The sequence below is a fragment of the Pelodiscus sinensis genome, chromosome 4 (genome assembly GCF_049634645.1).
Source record: "Pelodiscus sinensis isolate JC-2024 chromosome 4, ASM4963464v1, whole genome shotgun sequence".
Taxonomy (NCBI): domain Eukaryota; kingdom Metazoa; phylum Chordata; order Testudines; family Trionychidae; genus Pelodiscus; species Pelodiscus sinensis.
In genome coordinates this window covers 29346675-29364407 of record NC_134714.1, presented here as the reverse complement: position 1 = coordinate 29364407, position 17733 = coordinate 29346675, and positions in this window count along the sequence as shown.

Sequence of the window (17733 nt, the reverse complement as noted above, 5' to 3'; positions counted from 1 at the left end):
ACATCTAAAATTTCCAACTACTTCAGGGTGACAAATGAAAATGAAGACATGAATTCAGCATTATGGACAAGCTTTGGTAAAGTTTGTTAGTATCATCCCTCAGATACCTGTTGCCATCATCATTCTTGGCCCTCTGAAGAGACACCTGTAACGAACACCAAGAAATCCTAGTGAAGTGGTATGTGGCATGTTATGGAATCTAGCTGCCAGGAGAACAGCTGCCTGAGAAATGAGGTGGGAGTCCAAATAATTACAAAAACCAAACACGCTTCCTCGGACTACAAAGGATAACGGGAATTCTTTGGTGAATTTATTTTCGAACAGGTAATAGAAAAGGAATGAATTATCCAGACCTTCTCTTAGCAAACTTTCTTAGTTTCTAATAGATGCATTTCTTACAACCAGCAAGCATGATGCTAGTAGGCAGTGAGCACTAGGCATTTCCATTGCACTCACTAGCAGCTCTGGGTCCTTGGTGCTTCTTACGATGAGGCTCAGTTAAATGCCCCTGTGACAATTTAGCAGCAGCCATGTTTTAAATGTTCAGATGAGTAGCCATGTTAATCTGTTTTGGCAACAACAACGAGGAGTCCTGTGGCACCTCAAAGACTAACCAATTTCTTTGAGCATAAGCTTTTGTGGGCTGGAGCCCACTTTGCCAGATGTATGAAGTGGGAACTTCACTTTGCCAGGTATATACAGTAAAACTCCAGTTGTCTGGCATGCAGTGGTCCGACACTCCTGCTAGTCCGGCACCACCTGGAACCCGGAAGTTCTCCAGGCAGTCGGACAATTGGAGCTGCTCTTCCCCGGGCTTCCCCGACTCAGTCGCTGGTCAGTTTCAGCAGCGGCTGACTTGGGGCACCCGGGGCAGAGCAGCTAGGGTGCTGGGTTGGTCCCGCAGCGCCGCCCCCAAGTCAGCTGCTGCTGAAACTGACCAGCGGCTGACTCTAGGAAGCCTGGGCAGAGCAGCTGGGGTGCTGCTGGGTTGGTCCTGCAGCGCTGCCCCCCCATCCCTCCCACCCCACCCGAGACCCCTCATAACCCCCCCTTCTGATAGTCCGGCATATCTGATAATCCGGCACCCTCTGGGTCCTAAAGGTGCCGGATTATCAGAAGTTTACTGTACATACATGCAAAGACAGGAGAGTTACATTACTGTGGGAGGACCAATGCTAACAAGGTCAATTCAATCAGGGTGGACGTGACTCACTCCCAACAGTTGATGAGAAGATGAGAATAGCAAAAGAGGGAAAGTTTCTTTTTGCAGTGAGCTAGCTATTCCCCAATCTCTATTCTGACTTTGGTAAATCTCATTCCATGAGGAATAATGTCAATTCTGAAATAGCTATTTCAAAATAGCTGTAGTCTGGATGCTTCACTGCTGCTATTTCGAAATAGTTCCTCTCCTGGGCCATTCAAACTAATTACTCCCTAGAGTCTCCTGGGGCTCTAAATCGAAGTAGCACGTCCACATTAGGGGAGCCTGCCTCAGACTAATTTTCAGGTTTCCCTGTAGTACAGATGTGCTATTTTGAAATAAGCTATTTGGGAGTATTTCTTCTGGAATAGCTTATTTTGAAATAAGTGTACAGTGTAGATGTACCCTGTATGACTATCACTAATTTGTACCTTAGTGTCAGGAAATGGATCTCTCATGTAGACTATTTCAGACTGAGTTTGATAGTAGAGTGCACATTGTTGAAATCCTGGTGGAATTCTTTAAAAATCTTCCCGTAAATCCAGATGATGAAGATGTCATCCGTGTAGCACAAATAGAAAAGAGGGACACTTGAGGATGAAATCTGAGGAAACATTGTTCTAAGTCAGCCATAAAACTGTTGGTGTCCTGTGGGATCATGTGAATACTCAGAACTGTGCCGTTCACTTGAATATATAAATCATCCCCAAATCTGAAATGGCTGTGGGTAAGGACAAAATCATAGAATTCAGCCACCAGATGTGCTTAAGGAAAGAATCTGCATAGCCAGACAATCCTGTTGTAAGAGTGCCAATGCCTGAGATAACTGATAAGCCCAGGTTTATTGGTTTATTGTTTACATGACTATTCACTAACATCCCTAATCCCCATACTGGGGGACCACAACCTAAAGGGGAGGACATTTGATGTGATCCCCCCACGTTATCTGAGGCAGGGAATCTGTCTTCCCACTGCATTGTTTCGAGTGGCCCCTTTGACTGCCCTCCCTGGACAGGCCCAGGCAGAGAGCTGGCAGCAGCCAATCCCAGTTGCTGCTCTGTGCAGTGTAGCTAATTGCATGGAAGAGAGCTGGCTGGGGAGGGGCAGCAGAGGATGTAGCAGGGGAGGGTTGTAGCTTGATTGTCCAATATCCCCAGAAGCCAAGCCTGGCAGGAGGCAACCCACCACCACTGCCACCAAGCTCTTTCCCAGGCAGTTTCTGCTCTGCATTGGGCAGCATCCCAGCAGCCAGAAGAGGCTCTTCTGCTCTAGCCCTGGCCATACCCTTTCTGATCCCTAGCTGCTGGGGAGGGCACTTGACCCTGCATGCCCCCCTCACTCATCACCCCATTGTGACATGGCACAACAACATGGTCTGCTGATTGCTAATTCTCACCCAATGCACTTGGCCAAATATGCCCAGTTGCACCTGTGCAACCCCATTGGCAGAAACTGGCGCTATGAATCTAGCCATTTCGTGATGGCTGTAGATTGCATTGTTCTTTGGTTAGAAATAAAACCCTATTAATGAAATGTCTATACAAAGTTAAATAAGGCACACTCCATATTAATTAGTGCAACTCTTAAGAATTCTCTAAACAACTGTGCTGAAAATAGCTTGAACAAGCTTTCTTTGCCCTCACCAATTTATTTATTGTTATATTATCAAATGTACACAAGGCTCTTTACAGGTGAGGTCTGTTCTAATAGCTTACCGTATAAGACAATACTTCCTGTGACTGGATCCTTACAGATTGATTTTTGTACCTAGAACTGGTGGAAAACTGAGCCCCAGAATTCTTTTTCACTGCAAAATGCAATTTTGTAGAAGCCAAAACCTTTTGTGAAAACATTGATTTGGACAAAACAGTGAACAAGGAAGGATTTTCAGGTCTAGAGGTGGACTGTTAGAGCTCAAAAATCTGATCTTCCTGATCCAAAAGTCAATGTTTGGCCCAATTCTGTTTCATGAAAATATTCTGATGTGGAACAAAAACATTTCAAACCTCAAAAGCAGTCAAGAAATGGAATTGTTGTTCTCCAGCCAGCTTTATTTGTACCCAGATGGAGCCTCGCTGATCCAATTTGGGGCCCAGTGATGAGTCAACAGCCATATCACCCAGTGATAAGGGTCAATGGCTGTGAGTAGGGGAACACAAGCCCTCTGTGCTCCACCAAATTCCATCCCAAACCCCTGGGAGTAATAATTCAAGTGTCCCTGTGCCTGCTGCTTGAGTCACTTTTTACTCCTGCTTCAGTTCCACTATTGGCACCATTGGTCTGCCTCTGGAGAGTGCTCCAGAGGGTTTTAGGGTTTTAGTTTGTGTCATGACTCATTGATCCTGGCCCCCTACAGGAAGGACTTGTGGTCACATGGGAGGGGGAACACATAAAACTTCAGTGGCTTAGACTGAGCTGAGCTGCTCTCTTTTGAGCTCAGCCTCTAATGTGGGCATGCCAAGCAGGGGTGTCTGTGCAGGGCCTTCTGGGTCCAGAGCTGCTCACTGACCCTTTGTTCACTAGAGCAGGGCTCATGCACCCCGTCATGCCCTCCCCTCAAGCTAGGACCTGGTGATGCATCTTCCTCCTGCTCTCCTCCATCCTGAGGGGAAAACCATATGTGTGCCCTTCCTGGGGGTACCTGGTAGTCAAAAGGCTGCAGGGAGAGGTACCATCTCATGATCCAGGGACTGGGGTCCTTCATGGAGTTTAGCCAATGTAGGGGAGCATGGTCTGTGATGAGTAAGAAGGAGCTGTCTATTAGATGATAGTGTAGGTCCTCTACGTCCCATCTCATAAGCAGGGCTGCCTCCTCAACTGTTCAGCAGTTCACCCCTCCCAGGGGTTACAACCACATCCTGCGTTCTGATTCAAATATTTGCAACAGTGCCCCTTTGTTTTACATATGTTCTTAGACTTTCTGGCCTTTCAAAAGGGTTTTCATAGCAAAGAGGCAGAACTAGAAAGGGGTGTCCTTCTCAAATTTTGTATCCAAGCTTAGATACCAATTTCCCCAAAGTTCAAGGGGGTTTGAATTCAATGTTGGATGCATCTCTATCAGAACTCCTCTATAGCACAGGGTTTGAATCCATAGTTCCCTACTGGAAAAAAATCTCTAAGCCTAATAAAAGGGCGAGCAAGATTCCAAGCCTTTTATTCACTGTGGTCTGGTTTAAAACTGACAAAATTTTACTGAGAACTGATAAACCAGACCCTTTTTATAGGTATCTGAAAGCCTTTGAATTGGTTATGCTTGTTGCAAAATGGTTCTTCACTACATTATGAAGCAAGATATATTTGTGTACATGTTCAGTCCTTGCTGCTTCTGTTTCCAAATGCCTTAATGGTCCAGAAAAACTAATGCCTGATAAATAGATTGCCCCTAAATATTGGCCAGACCCCAAATATCTCTGCATTTGAAAGCTTTTAATGCAGTTTTTTCCAGTTCTTAGTCACTTTACTTTCCACTGTCTAGTATTTTTGAAGTGGTTGTTTCTCGTGTAGTTCATTCTGGCACTGAAATTCTCCCATGCAGGCTTTTATTTTTTTCTTCAAGCTGTACTGCTTAAAAATCATGGCAAAGAGTGTGATCAAGAGATAATCACCCTCCTGTGGAGATATGAAGTACAAGGTGCGGATGAATCTCTCAGACTCCTGGAGTGGTGTTATCCAGTAACAGCCACTCTCCAACCGACATCTCAGAGTTACAGTGAAATGTCTTACTTAGAAAAATAAATTACCAGAATGGCTGGAGACCACCAGTTGATTCCCTGTACCACTTGAAATGAATGGTACACAGAGAGCCAGCATTTCAGAGGTTCCCATCAAGCCATGTTCCATTAGCGTGGGCTGATGTAAAAGGGCATTTAATTATAGGTTGGGTTTTTTGTGAGGGAGGGGAGGAACTGAAAGAAGGACTTTGAAATCCTTAGAATGGAGCCAGAGCTAGCCCAAGAGCCATTGTTAGACCACTTTGGATGTTACAGTGCTGCCTGCAGCCATGTTCTACACCGAGGTCAGCAGCCTTTCAGAAGGGGCATGTCAAGATTTAACTTATTCGTGGATCTGTGTGTGGGTGGAGGGGAGGAGCAGGGTCAGGCTGGGTACAGTGACCATATTTTCTGAACCAGCTGAAGACAGGGAGAACAGTTTAATTTAAATTATGAAACAGATTAAGCGCTTTAACTTTCTTATGTGAGTTTATCAAACTTCATTTTAAATAAAGTAAAATATAAATTTATGTCCAACACAAAAGGTTTAAATGTTTTATTTATTTATGGCAGGGGTGGGCAACCTTTTTTTGGGTCAAGGTCACTGACCCACAGAAAAAACAGTTGGGAACCACACAAATGTGAAGCAAAAACACTCCTCCAAAAACCTCCAACACTGACTTGATGTGGCCCCAACTGAGACACCTCACTCCTCTGGTGGTCCAGCCTCATGGGGTGAGGGGAAGAGACAGGGAGGACTGAGGTTCGAGGTTTCCCATTGGCCAGATTTACTTTTCTGGGGTTCTGGAGTCAGTGAATTGTATGGACCCTCTTAGGCTCTGGGGTAAGGACAAAATGAGGGGTTCAGTGTGCGAGTAGGATAGGGATGCGGGGGAGAGATGATCTGGGAGGGAGACGGGGTGCAGAAGCAGGCCAGGTGAGGGAGCAGGAGCAAGGGAAAGTGCAGTTGTGGCCAGGAGAGAGGGTGCAGGAGCAATGTGGATGCAGGAGCAGGATGGGGGTAAGAACAAGAGAGGGTATCAGAGCAAGCTGGGGATGCAGGGTGTTAGCAGGGGGAGATGAATGAGGGGCGTTAGAGTGTGGGGGTGTGGGCATGAGTGGGGACGTTTACCTGGCTTCGCATCCCCTTGCAGCAACTGCTGCAACCACGTGGTCTGGAGCAACCCCAGAGGCCCTGCTGCTGTGGGCACGTGATATGGGCAAGCCCTGGAGGCCAGAGGTGCCACTGCTGCTGCCACGTGGTCCCAGGCCAGTCTTGGACCGTGTGGCTGCAGTTGTGACACCTCTGGTCCTGACCGTGGTGCCACTGAGGAACCTTAGTCCCAGCATTGCCTCCTCCCACCGCAGCTGAACCTGCTGCAGGGAAGAGGGAGCACTCTTCAGCAGCTGTGTGGGGGAAGAAGGGCAGGGCTGAGCTTCCTCCCATGTGCCGCTGAAAATCGGCTCGTTTGCCATAAGTGGCATGCGTGCCGCAAGCTGCAGACCCCTGTTCCACACAGTAGATGCTTTGTCATGACTGGAGTGTTCTCTGAGATGGGCTGTCACGTGTTGGGTTCCAGTCCCTGCATTTGTGATCATGGTGTGACGACGCAGTTGGGGCTCCTCCAGTCCTGCACCCCTGGAGCAGCAAGAAAAGATTCTGCCAGCAGTAGAATAGAGGGGTTTTATTGCATTTCCAGGATATAGCACAGCATAGACATGGTGTGATTACAGGAATCGAGGCCAGGATGTTTCAGACCCCTTGGGTTAGGAGTCTATCACCCCTAACCCTCAGCCTCAGCAACCTTAGTCTCTCTCCCTCATGGTTCCAGCCCAAAACTCCGTTCCCCCAGCACACACTTCCTTTGTCCCGTCTCTTCCCTTAACAAGTAGAACTGGTTTGGTCACTGTCCTGAGGCCCCTCCTGCTGGGCCGTGCTTACAGGCAACCACCAATGGTTCACAATCCTGCTGGAAATCCATAACAAGTGGGGTTCCACAGGGGTCTGTTCTGGGACTGGCTCTGTTCAATATCTTCATCAACGATTTAGATATTGGCATAGAAAGTATGCTTATTAAGTTTGCAGATGATACCAAGCTGGGAGGGGTTGTGACAAATCTGGAGGTTAGGGTCATAATTCAAAATGACCTGGACAAATTGGAGAAATAGTCTGAGGTAAATAGGATGAAGTTTAATAAAGATAAATGCAAAGTGCTTCACTTAGGAAGGAACAATCAGTTTCATACACACAGAATGGGAAGCGACAGTCTGGGAAAGAGTACCACAGAAAGGGATCTAGGGGTTATAGTGGACCACAAGCTGAATATGAGTCAGCAGTGTGATGCTGTTGCAAAAAAAAGCAAACATGATTCTGGGATGCATTAACAGGTGTGTTGTGAGCAAGACACAAGTCATTCATCTGCTCTACTCTGCGCTGGTTAGGCCTCAGTTGGAGTATTGTGTCCAGTTCTGGGCACTGCATTTCAAGAAAGACATGGAGAAATTGGAGAGGGTCCAGAGAAGAGCAACGAGAATGATTAAAGATCTAGAGAACATGACCTATGAGGGAAGACTGAAGGAATTGGGTTTGTTTAGTTTAGAAAAGAGAATATTGAGGGGGGACATGATAGCAGTTTTCAGATATCTAAAAGGGTGTCATAAGGAGGAGGGAGAAAACTTGTTCATCTTGGCCCCTGGTGCTAGAACAAGAAGCAATGGTCTTAAACTGCAGCAAAGGAGGTTTAGGTTGGACATTAGGAAAATGTTCCTAACTGTCAGGGTAGTCAGACACTGGAATAAATTGCCCAGGGAGGTTGTGGAATCTCCATCTCGGGAGATATTTAAGAGTAGGTTAGATAAATGTCTATCAGGATGGTCTAGACAGTACTAGGTCCTGCCATGAGGGCAGGGAACTGTACTCGATGACCTTTCGAGGTCCCTTCCAGTCCTAGTATTCTATGATTCAATGGGGGTCCTCCACAGCCCACTGCGTAAGCATAGCAACCAGCAAGGTACTGACACTATATCACAACATGTGGGCGAGTCAGTGGGAATCACACATCACAACACAGGGGGACCCTGGGATACAGAGCAGGCACACATGGTGATGATCTATTTTGAAGCAGTGTGTATGTAGCCTGCTGGCAATGCAGAACACCCACCCATTCCCATGCCTAGTCGGTAGGGTTGCCAGCATTGTATTTTGAAAATACAGGACAGACCTCAGATGTCCCATCTTGACTTTCCCTTCTCCCCATTCTTCCTACGGCACTTGTCTCTCTCCAGCTTTGAGCACTGCGTGACAGATGGAGCAGAGGCCCAACCAAAGCTGAGTGGCATTGGGATCTGATGCAAAGAGATAGCCACAAGTTGGGTGTGGGACTGGATTCTGAGTTTGGGGAATTTTAGATCTAATGATCTCGTTTCTAATTCTAGTACTCATGATTTATGGCTGCTCCGAATCATATTTTATGCCACTTCCTGTAACTATAATTAGGGGTCACTACAAATTTCTGCTTCATTCTTATAAAATACAGGAGGGATTAACACAACCAGAAATGCCTCTGGAAAGACAGTCTTGGTAATAGAAGAAACAAAAGACAGGACTGTCTTTTGTTTCAGCTAGACCAGACTAATATGGCTGCATCTCTATCACTATTGGTAATAGAATATATTGTAGTGAACCTGCTAGCTCATTCCTGCACGTTCTGTTACTGCTCAATAGGACATCAGTCCAATAAAAGACATCAAAAATTGCATCAGCATAGGGAAGGGAAGTTCAGAACTCCCTCCTGAGCTCCAGAGCCCCGTCCTGAGCTCCCTCCCGAGCCCAAACTCCCTGCTGGAGCCTGAACCTCTGCCGCACAACAATCCCCTTTCACAGCCCAGAGCCCCCTCCCACTGCCTGGACCCCTCATTTCTGAACTCACTCCAGAGCCTGCACCCCTGCCAGAGCCCTCACCTCCTCCTGAACCACAAGCTCTTGTGCTAACCCAGTGAAAGTGAGTGAGGGTGGGGGAAAGCAAGTGATGGAGGGATGGGGATGGAGCCTCGGGGCAGGGGATGGGGCAAAGGTGTATGGTTTTGTTTGATTAGAAACTTGGCAGCTGCACTAGAAGCAACTGGATACCTGGGAGTTGAGCTGAAACACACCCTGTTGCAGGCAAGAGAGAGCAGTAGCGACAGCAGGAGGACACAAGGCTGCAGCCTGCAGGCAGGAGGACAGTGCAAAGGGATGGCTCAGGGATTCTGGTGCTTTCATACCCCTGGACTGAATGGTCCCTAGTGGCTGGATTGGGACCTGAAGCAAATGGGGCTGGAGTGTTTGCACCTTCAGTGTCTGGCAGTCCAATTCACAGAAACCTCAATCACTCTGGAGGTGCAAGTACACTTGCCTCTGTGTGTGGCACACCCAGTGTGCTACCGGATGGCTATAGAGAGATGAGCCACAGCCCATTCAGCCACTCCCTGTAATGGGGTCGGCTACAACATTATGGAACCATTTGACAGCTCCCTTGAACTCCAGTTCTCCTGCTGCTCTGCACCAAGGGCATTAAGAACTTTATGAAGGCTGTGGAGCTCGGAGCTAGAGCTGCTTGCTCCCCAACACAGGCCCCTCCCACTTCAGCATGGACCTTTGTCTCCTCATGGAATGGGGTGTAACAGTTAATTCAAACTAAGGACTTAGTTCGAATTACCGTTTCACTGCCGTGTGTAGTTACTTCGGACTAGTGGAATTTAAAAATGGCGACTGGACGGGAACATGCAAATAAAGCCTGGGATATTTAAATCCTGAGCTTCATTTGCAACTTGGAATGCCTACATTAGCCTCCCTAGTTCGAACTAGGGGGCTAGTGTAGACATACCCTAAGAGTTGCCATGGGGGGCCAATGATCCTTTTCATCCTGTATTTTGCCCGGAGCAGCAGGGGAATAACTACTATTGGATTTGCTATATTGTGATCTCACTAAGGAATCTGTATTCCTGAGAGCTTTTCTAGTTACATGGGAATTTAGTTCTAAAAAACACTTGGTCTGATTCCCTATTGTTCACCCTGCTGTAAATCAAAAGTAACTCCAGGGAGATCAGTGAAGTTCAGAATCAGTACTATTATGTTTACACATTGATCTTGGGAGCTAATCAGTTAGTTTTGATGATCCTGGGCTATTAACTGTGCTATAAACTGGCATGGACGGATATACATTTTTGACTGTCCATGCCTGAATTGCATTGCATTTGCATAATCAGCAGGCAGATAGTTTTAAATGATTAGGGTTGTGCTGATGAAGAGAATTCATTGTGTCAGGAGCTATCCCCACCTGACTGAGCTTTTCTGGAATGCAAACATCTCCTTTCACATGTGTTTTTGTAACAGAAGGTGTTTGAGAGTTCATGTTGTGATTCACTGCTGTGGGTGTAACATGTGCTGGGCCTGCTGTGGCCACATCAGTAAATCAACCTCTCTGTGTCTGGTTTCCATTTGCAAAGGAGAGACAGAAGCAGAGCTGATTCACCTCTCACCACAGCTTTAGGTGCCTTAGTTTAGTTGGCAGAGGCTCATGGGTTTTGTAGCTGAAGGGTCAGGGTAGTAGCCCCAGTTCTCCAGTGGCAAATGAAAGGCTGTGTTCCATTTAAATAATAATGGTGTTCATGTTCTGCATATCACAATTCTTTACAGAAGGGCTTGTCCACTGAGATTGCCCCTGACTTGAGTCTAAGGGCTGGGCCTTGTTCTTGGGTAAAAGAAAACATTTTGTGTGTGGCAGAGTCTGTTTACTTCTTTTTTCTTTAATGAACTATCTTTATTTAAGACAGAACAACTATGGTCACAGGACACTGTTAATGACCAGAGCATTGGTCATTAACCCTGTTATCCTAGAACCACTCTTTCCTTCGCAGGCTGCTAATTTAGTACGTTAGTACAAAGCCACAGATATTTTTGTTGGTTTTGATTATGCACTTAATGGAGATCTTAGTAAACACCTCTGTGCCTCTTGGTCCTATTACCTTTTCATTGGCAATTAGAACAAAAGGTTATTAGAGCATAGAGATCCCTATGTCCTCTGGTGCTCTGGAGAGTATTAAACGGACACATCAATCTAGAGTAGCAGCAAAGGTAACAAGTCTGTTGCCGAAGACTGTGCAGCAGGGAGCACAGATCATACTGTACTTACAAATGTGTGCCTGTTTCAAGCAATATTTTATTAAGCTCTTAAGTTGAAACATGTTCAGAAAATGAAAGCTAAGAGGTGGGGATACTTTGTTTACGACTGGTTATTTTTTCCCTACATGGTAGGATTGGAAGTTGATCTGTTTTGGGATGTACAGTACTTTTGCTAATTGCCATGGCATCCAGAGATGGGATACTTAAAAATAAAAAAAAGAGTAAGTAATAATGTATGGAAACAGCCTGCATATACAGCCTGATTCTCCAGAGGTTCCTGCAATAACGCTTGCTACAGTAGAGAACACATACTTTTCACACATATTAGTGATAGTGTATGTGTGTGTACACAATCATCTCAGAAACATGCAAGTAAAATTCTATTGCCTATGTATGCAGGTGATGTACACACATCTCTTTGTGCATGAACGTGGAAAGGCCAGGTTGCAGCATCATTGAAAATCACGTCCATTATCTATGACTCTCACTGCTGGCTGCTTGATTGTTTGTTTTTACATTTCTCATAACTGTGTAAAAAAAACCCTTCCATCCATAGTTGCTGATGTAACCTACATGCCTAGTGCATGTGGTTCACTGTCTCATTTAGTGGCACTTAGACTGAGAATGAGTTTGCCCTACAGCGTAAGCTGAGAGCCAGCGGTCTTTTATAGCTCAAGCTGTAGAGGCTCCTACACTAAGCTCCAGAGGTCCCAGGCTCAAATCTGCCTGGTGGTGGTTACACTGACTCCAGTGTAGACCCTCTAGGTCTGGATCACCCACTGGTGGCACTGTTGAACAGCTCCTCCCTCCCCACACCTCCTGCCTACCAGTGCTCAGCTGTTCAGCAGCATGCAGGAGGTGCTGAGGAGCAGGAAGAGGTGTTGTGAGGAGGGGGCACGGTTGGGGGAGGGGGCAGAATGAGGTGGTAAGGGAGAGGGTGAGGTCTGGGGAAAAGCAGTGGACTGGGCACAGGATCTGGGGCAAGGTAGAGGTTGAGCACTTTCCAGCAAAATTAGAAAGTGAACCATAGGTTGTTCTGTTCTCAACTTCTATAGGGATCGATAGATGGGATGAGTAAATGGATTGAGATGTGGGGCTAAGGCGGCTTTTTCCTCCCCTGTTTTAGAACATACTGTAGACTATCTGAATGGAAAAGCCTCAAGCAGTGGAACAATTACCTAAGAAGGTTGTCGAATTTCTATTGTTGGGGGGTGGAGTTTAAAAACAAATTAGACAAATGCTTGTCAGGGAGGATAGATCATATTTAACCCTGCCTCAGTGAAAAAGCTTGGACTCGATGGCATAAAAGGTTCCTGCTAGTCCTACATTACCATGATTCTGGGATGGGGATTCTATCACTTCCCTTCAAAGCTTATTTCAGAGCTTAGCTACTCTCACAGTTAGAAAACTTTGCCCTAACATTTAAGCCACCTCCCCTTTGCCAGGGATGAAGCCCCCTACTTATTGTCCTACTTTCAGAGATCATGGAGAACCATAGATCACCATCTTCAGATTAGAAGATCTGAGCTTCTTCCTCTCCTCTCCCCCCATCTTCTTAAGTCTACCAGGCCCAGGTGGTTTTCTGGTTTGTTTTTATAAGCTTTACTCCAAGGTCAGATTTTCTAACCCTTTTATTACTTTTGTTGCTCTCTTCTGGATTGTACTAAAGAGTGGGACAAATTGGAAAGTGTGGCATATGGAAATGGACACACTACTTGAGATGAGGCTTCACCAGTGCTTAGCAGAGCAGGATAGCTATTTCCCTTGTTGGTCTTAAAACACTCCAAGTAGCGCACCCCAGAATGACATTAGCCTTTCCCACCACTCATTTTAAGGCCCATTGGGACCATCGTGATCTCGTCTGACTTCCTGCACATTGCAGGCCACAGGACCTCACACACCCATCCTAAAATAGACCCATAGCCTCTGGCTGAGTTAATGAAGTTCTCAAATAATGATTTAAAGATGGAGTTACAGAGAAGTCACCATTCACATTAGTTTGCACTTGCAAGTGACCTGTGCCCCTTGCTGCAGGAAGGCAAAAATCTCTAGGATCTCTGCCAATCTTACCTAGGGGGAAACTACTCCAAATATAATGGTCAGTTAGACCATAGGGACTGAATTCCTTTCTAGCTGGGGGGAGGGGTGTGTGAAACCCTCCCCACTGCCACACACACCAGGCTCCACTCCCATTCCATCCCTTCCTCCATGCTCCTACTCTGCCTCTTCCCACTCCTGTTCTGCCCCTTCCCAGCCCTTACTCCACCCATTCCCCTGAGCTCCTGCCCTGCCTCTTCTCGCCTCCAACCCACCTCCTCACCACCTCTTCCTGACCCCTTCTCTGAGTGTACCCCATCTCTGTGCCTCCCTTTCCCTCCCAGCACCCCAAGAGTTGATCAGCAGGGCCTCCATCAGCAAGAGGCTCTGGGGGGAGATGGGGAAAGGAGAGGGGGCTTGACTACTGGTAGGTGCTGAGCATCTGTTAATTTGGAGTACCCATGGAGTTGACACCTGTGGTTAGACCCTGAGCATGTGGGCAAGATTGCACAGCATTGTTGACTCATTCAACTTGTGATCCACTGTAATTCTCAGATCCATTTCGACCATACTGCTGCTGAGCCAGTTATTCCTGTTTGCAGCTGTTCATTTGATTCCACACCTTCCCCCCAATGAAGTACTTTGCAACTATCTCTATTGAATTTCCTCTTGTTGAATTCACAACAATTCTCCAATTTGTCAAGGTTCCTTTGAATTCTAATCCTGTCCTCCAAAGTCTTTGCAGCCCCTCACACCTTGGTGTCCTCGGCACATTTAATGAGCATGCTCCCCATTATCCTAGTCTTTCATTAAAATATTGACTAGTACCAGACTTAGAACTGACCCAGTTAGACCCCACTAAATACATCCTCCCAGGATGACAGCAAACTTTCTCTTATGTCTATCCCTTTGAGTATGGTCTTTCAACCACCTGTGTGCCCACCTTCTAGTAATTTTTTTTCAGCGTAAGCGCTTAAGTACCCTTTTCAGAAGTACAATAATTAGGCATTTAGGATCTTGCATCATTTTCAAAAGTGGATTTTACTAAGACTTAAAAACCTTTACCTGATCACTTTTGAAAAATGAGCCTTAGGCTCCCATGTCCCTTAGGCATCTTTGAAACATTTGCTATAGTAGATTACTTCCCCCAGAGAAGGTAGGGATCAAAGTGAATATTGACAACCCCATAGTCACACCGTGGTGTCCCTATAAAACAGGGATCTCAAAGTCCCAGCCCATAGGCCAGTCCTAGCTGAAGCAATTGTGCAATCTGGTCTGAGGCTCCTGGGAGGCTGGAGGAGTGCCTGTCCATTACCAGACCCCAAGCCTTCCTGGCATCACCCCACTGTCTCCTCCCCATGGTGCCCCAGCTTCCCAGCATGTGGCTTCAGGGATCCTGCCACCGCAGGGAATGTGGGGGAAAGGGAGCATGCAGCCACTGCTGCCATGTGGCATCAGGCCTCCCCGGGTTGGATTACGCAACCTCTTCATCTGGGATTGACCCACAGGTGGGGAGTTTGGGACCCCTTCTATAAACAGACCAAGTCTTACTCTGGCAAAAGTCCCCACTGACTTTGACATGTTATCTGGATGAAGACTTCATGGTGTGGTTCATTAAGAAACTGCTCCCTCTGCATGGGCACTCTATTTCCCCAGAGTGTGCTTTGGTTATTTGCATGTAGGTTGTGCAATTTATAAAGGGCCATGTCCTGGTTTCATTATGGGGTGAATCTGTAGTACCTTTATTAAAGCCATGGGAAATACTCTTACTTTACAGGAGTGTCAATCAGATTGTCCCTAAATCAGTTACTGCTTACTTGACACAGTGAAATGGATGACAGTGCTAACTCAAGACTGTAGATAGAAGAATAGAATATGAATGTATTTCAATGGTGTAGCATAGTAGCTTGGAACACATCTTGCTCTCAATAGACTTCAAACACTAGCTATGAAACTAGCGCACTAGCTCATATTAGACTGGTTCTTCTATTGCTATTTAATGGTCTGAATAAAGAAACTCTCTTATGCTGGATTTTTCACAGTGCACAATTTACAGCTGCAAAGCCCTAATTTGTACAGTATTCCCACGCAAAAGAAGGTACAAAAGGAGAGCAGAATGCAATACAAATATCTTCAGCCTAATTTAAATCTCAGTTGCAGGTCCATCATTTTCCTCAGGATTTCCAAGCTACCACGTCTATTAAAAGCAACTCTGTCCTGGCTTAGGGCCCAGTCCTACCTACTCTATTATTTATTAGCAATACAACTGTAGGACCATACAACCTAAGAGTTCCTATTATGCTGAGTGGAAAATAACTTCTCTTCGGGATCGGATTTTAAGGCTAAAAAGAGCAACTATGGTGGTGATACAATGCGATCACCTTATCTGATCTCACTTGGTTTGTTTGATTTGTTCTCAAATGATCCTGTAGATTTTAAACAGAAAATTTCATCCTTGCTGCTACTTTAATGACCCAGCCAAGAAGGGAACCAGTAGCAATGAAAGATACTGAAGCATTGTTTTCCGAGGTCTATCCAACAAAATGTTTTGGGGTTGCCAAATCTGTATTTTTCACTGGAAAACTTCACCCAAAAACATTTTCCAAGCTCCAGTAAAATAATTAGGAAAAACTACTTTACTAGGAGGGTGGTGAAGTCCTGGAATGGGTTACTTAGGGAGGTGATGGAATCTCCATCCCTAGAGGTTTTTAAGTCCTGACTTGACAAAGCCCTGGCTGGGATGATTTAGTTGGGGTTGGTCCTGCTTTGGGCAGAGTGTTGGACTCGGTGAACTCCTTGGGTCTGTTCCTACCCTATGATTCTATGATTCTACTCCCAAGGAACAATCCAATGGTTAGCGACTGGACCAGGGGTGGTCAAACCACGGCATGCAAGCCGCATGTGGCTTTTTTACAGTTAAAGTGCAGCTGGTGGAGCCCTCCATGCCCCTCTCCCTGGTCTCCATGTACCAGACTCGGGGTGATGGTGAGGGGAAGAGCTTAGGGTTTCTGCCCTGCAGTGGGGTAGTGGGGCTTCATCCCAAAAGAGCACACCTGCCAATACTTGGGGCTTCAGCCCTGGCAGATGCCTCGTGTGGGGCTGAAGCCCCAAGATCCTTCTCCAAGCATGGTTGGGGCCTGACAGGTGCTCTCAGCTCTCAAACTTTTGAAGATTATCATATGCAACTCAGAGTGTCAGTGAGTTTGACCACCCCTGAACTAGACAGTCCTTCCCATCCTTTCCAACCTAGGCTTTTCGGGCTGGGCTTTTGCACAGAGGTGAATTGTACCGAAAGCTTATGAGTCCATTTCTAGTTTTAATAGCTTTATAATTAAACAAGCAAATGAAAATGCTAATATTTCAAGGATGGGTCACTTATTCTTACATCAAATAAATTTCCCAACTTCCAGTTTTTTCAAGGCAAGTTCTTGCCTTGGTCTCAGATCATGTTAGTTGAAAGTTAAACCCTTTCAAATCCTATTTGCAAGAACTGTTCAGCCTGCTGGATATTCCCAGATGTAAATAGTGCATTTTAAGCGCCATCTTTTGGTTCTAAGAGGGAAAGGTTATGATTATGAATATCAGTAGCTTTCACATTCAGGAGGCTTAGTCCTTTTAATCGGGGAGGTTAAATCTCGCTGACTGCTCCCAGCAGCTTATTAGCTTTGCAGTGACATAGCCGTGTGGAGCTGTCATTCCCCCGCTCCCCTGCCACTAATGGACTGAAAGATTAGTTTGCTGATCTATATGGCCTACGTACTTTGAGCAGGTTTGCTTCCAGAAGAAATTCCATGGAGCTGCATACCAGGCAAAGGGTCATTCTTCCCCCTGGTAAGAGTCAAGTCAAATATATCAAGATGAAGGCATTAGAAAAGATAGGCACACTTTCAAGGATCAATCTCCCAGCATGACAAGGGCACTAAATCATATGCTGCCATGCTGGGCATTGCTGAGTCATCTTTATGCAGCAAGAACGAAAGAGAGAGAGAGAGAGAGAGGGAGAGAGAGTGAACTAGTTTCCAGATAATCAGAACTGCATGGGCTTGATCAGTGGTATAGATCTAACAACCCCCTTTCTTCTGTTCCCCTATATTTTTAGGATAAATTTTCCATTTTCAATCAGTATGTACAAAAATGACCATCTGTCAAATCACTGGCTTGGTATGTGTAAATTGGTCAAGTCGCAAAGTAGGGACCTCCATGTTTTCTCTTAAATGGAAAGAGGTATGGCAAAGCCAGAGTAATTACCTCTCTGTACAGTGCAGGGAGACCCCTGGATGAAAAGTACTAGGCCAGTGTTTCTTAAACTGTGTTCTGTGGTACACCGGTGTGCCACGAGACTATTGGAGGTGTGCCGCGGAGAACAACAGAGTTCAAAATGGCCACCCTTAAAGAAGCAGGCGACCTTTTTTTTCTCAACAAAAAGTCTTTGGTGTTCCTCATAAAAAAAATTATTGTTTGGTGTTCCTTGGTCTTAAAAAGTTTAAGAAACACTGTACTAGGGAAATACAGAGTTCAGGGTAAGTGTAGATTGTGGGGGAAAGGCTGGTTTAAAAGTTAAGTCATGGGTCAGGACTCAGAGACTGGATTTTTTTCCCTTATAGATTCTGTGTGTTCTCTTG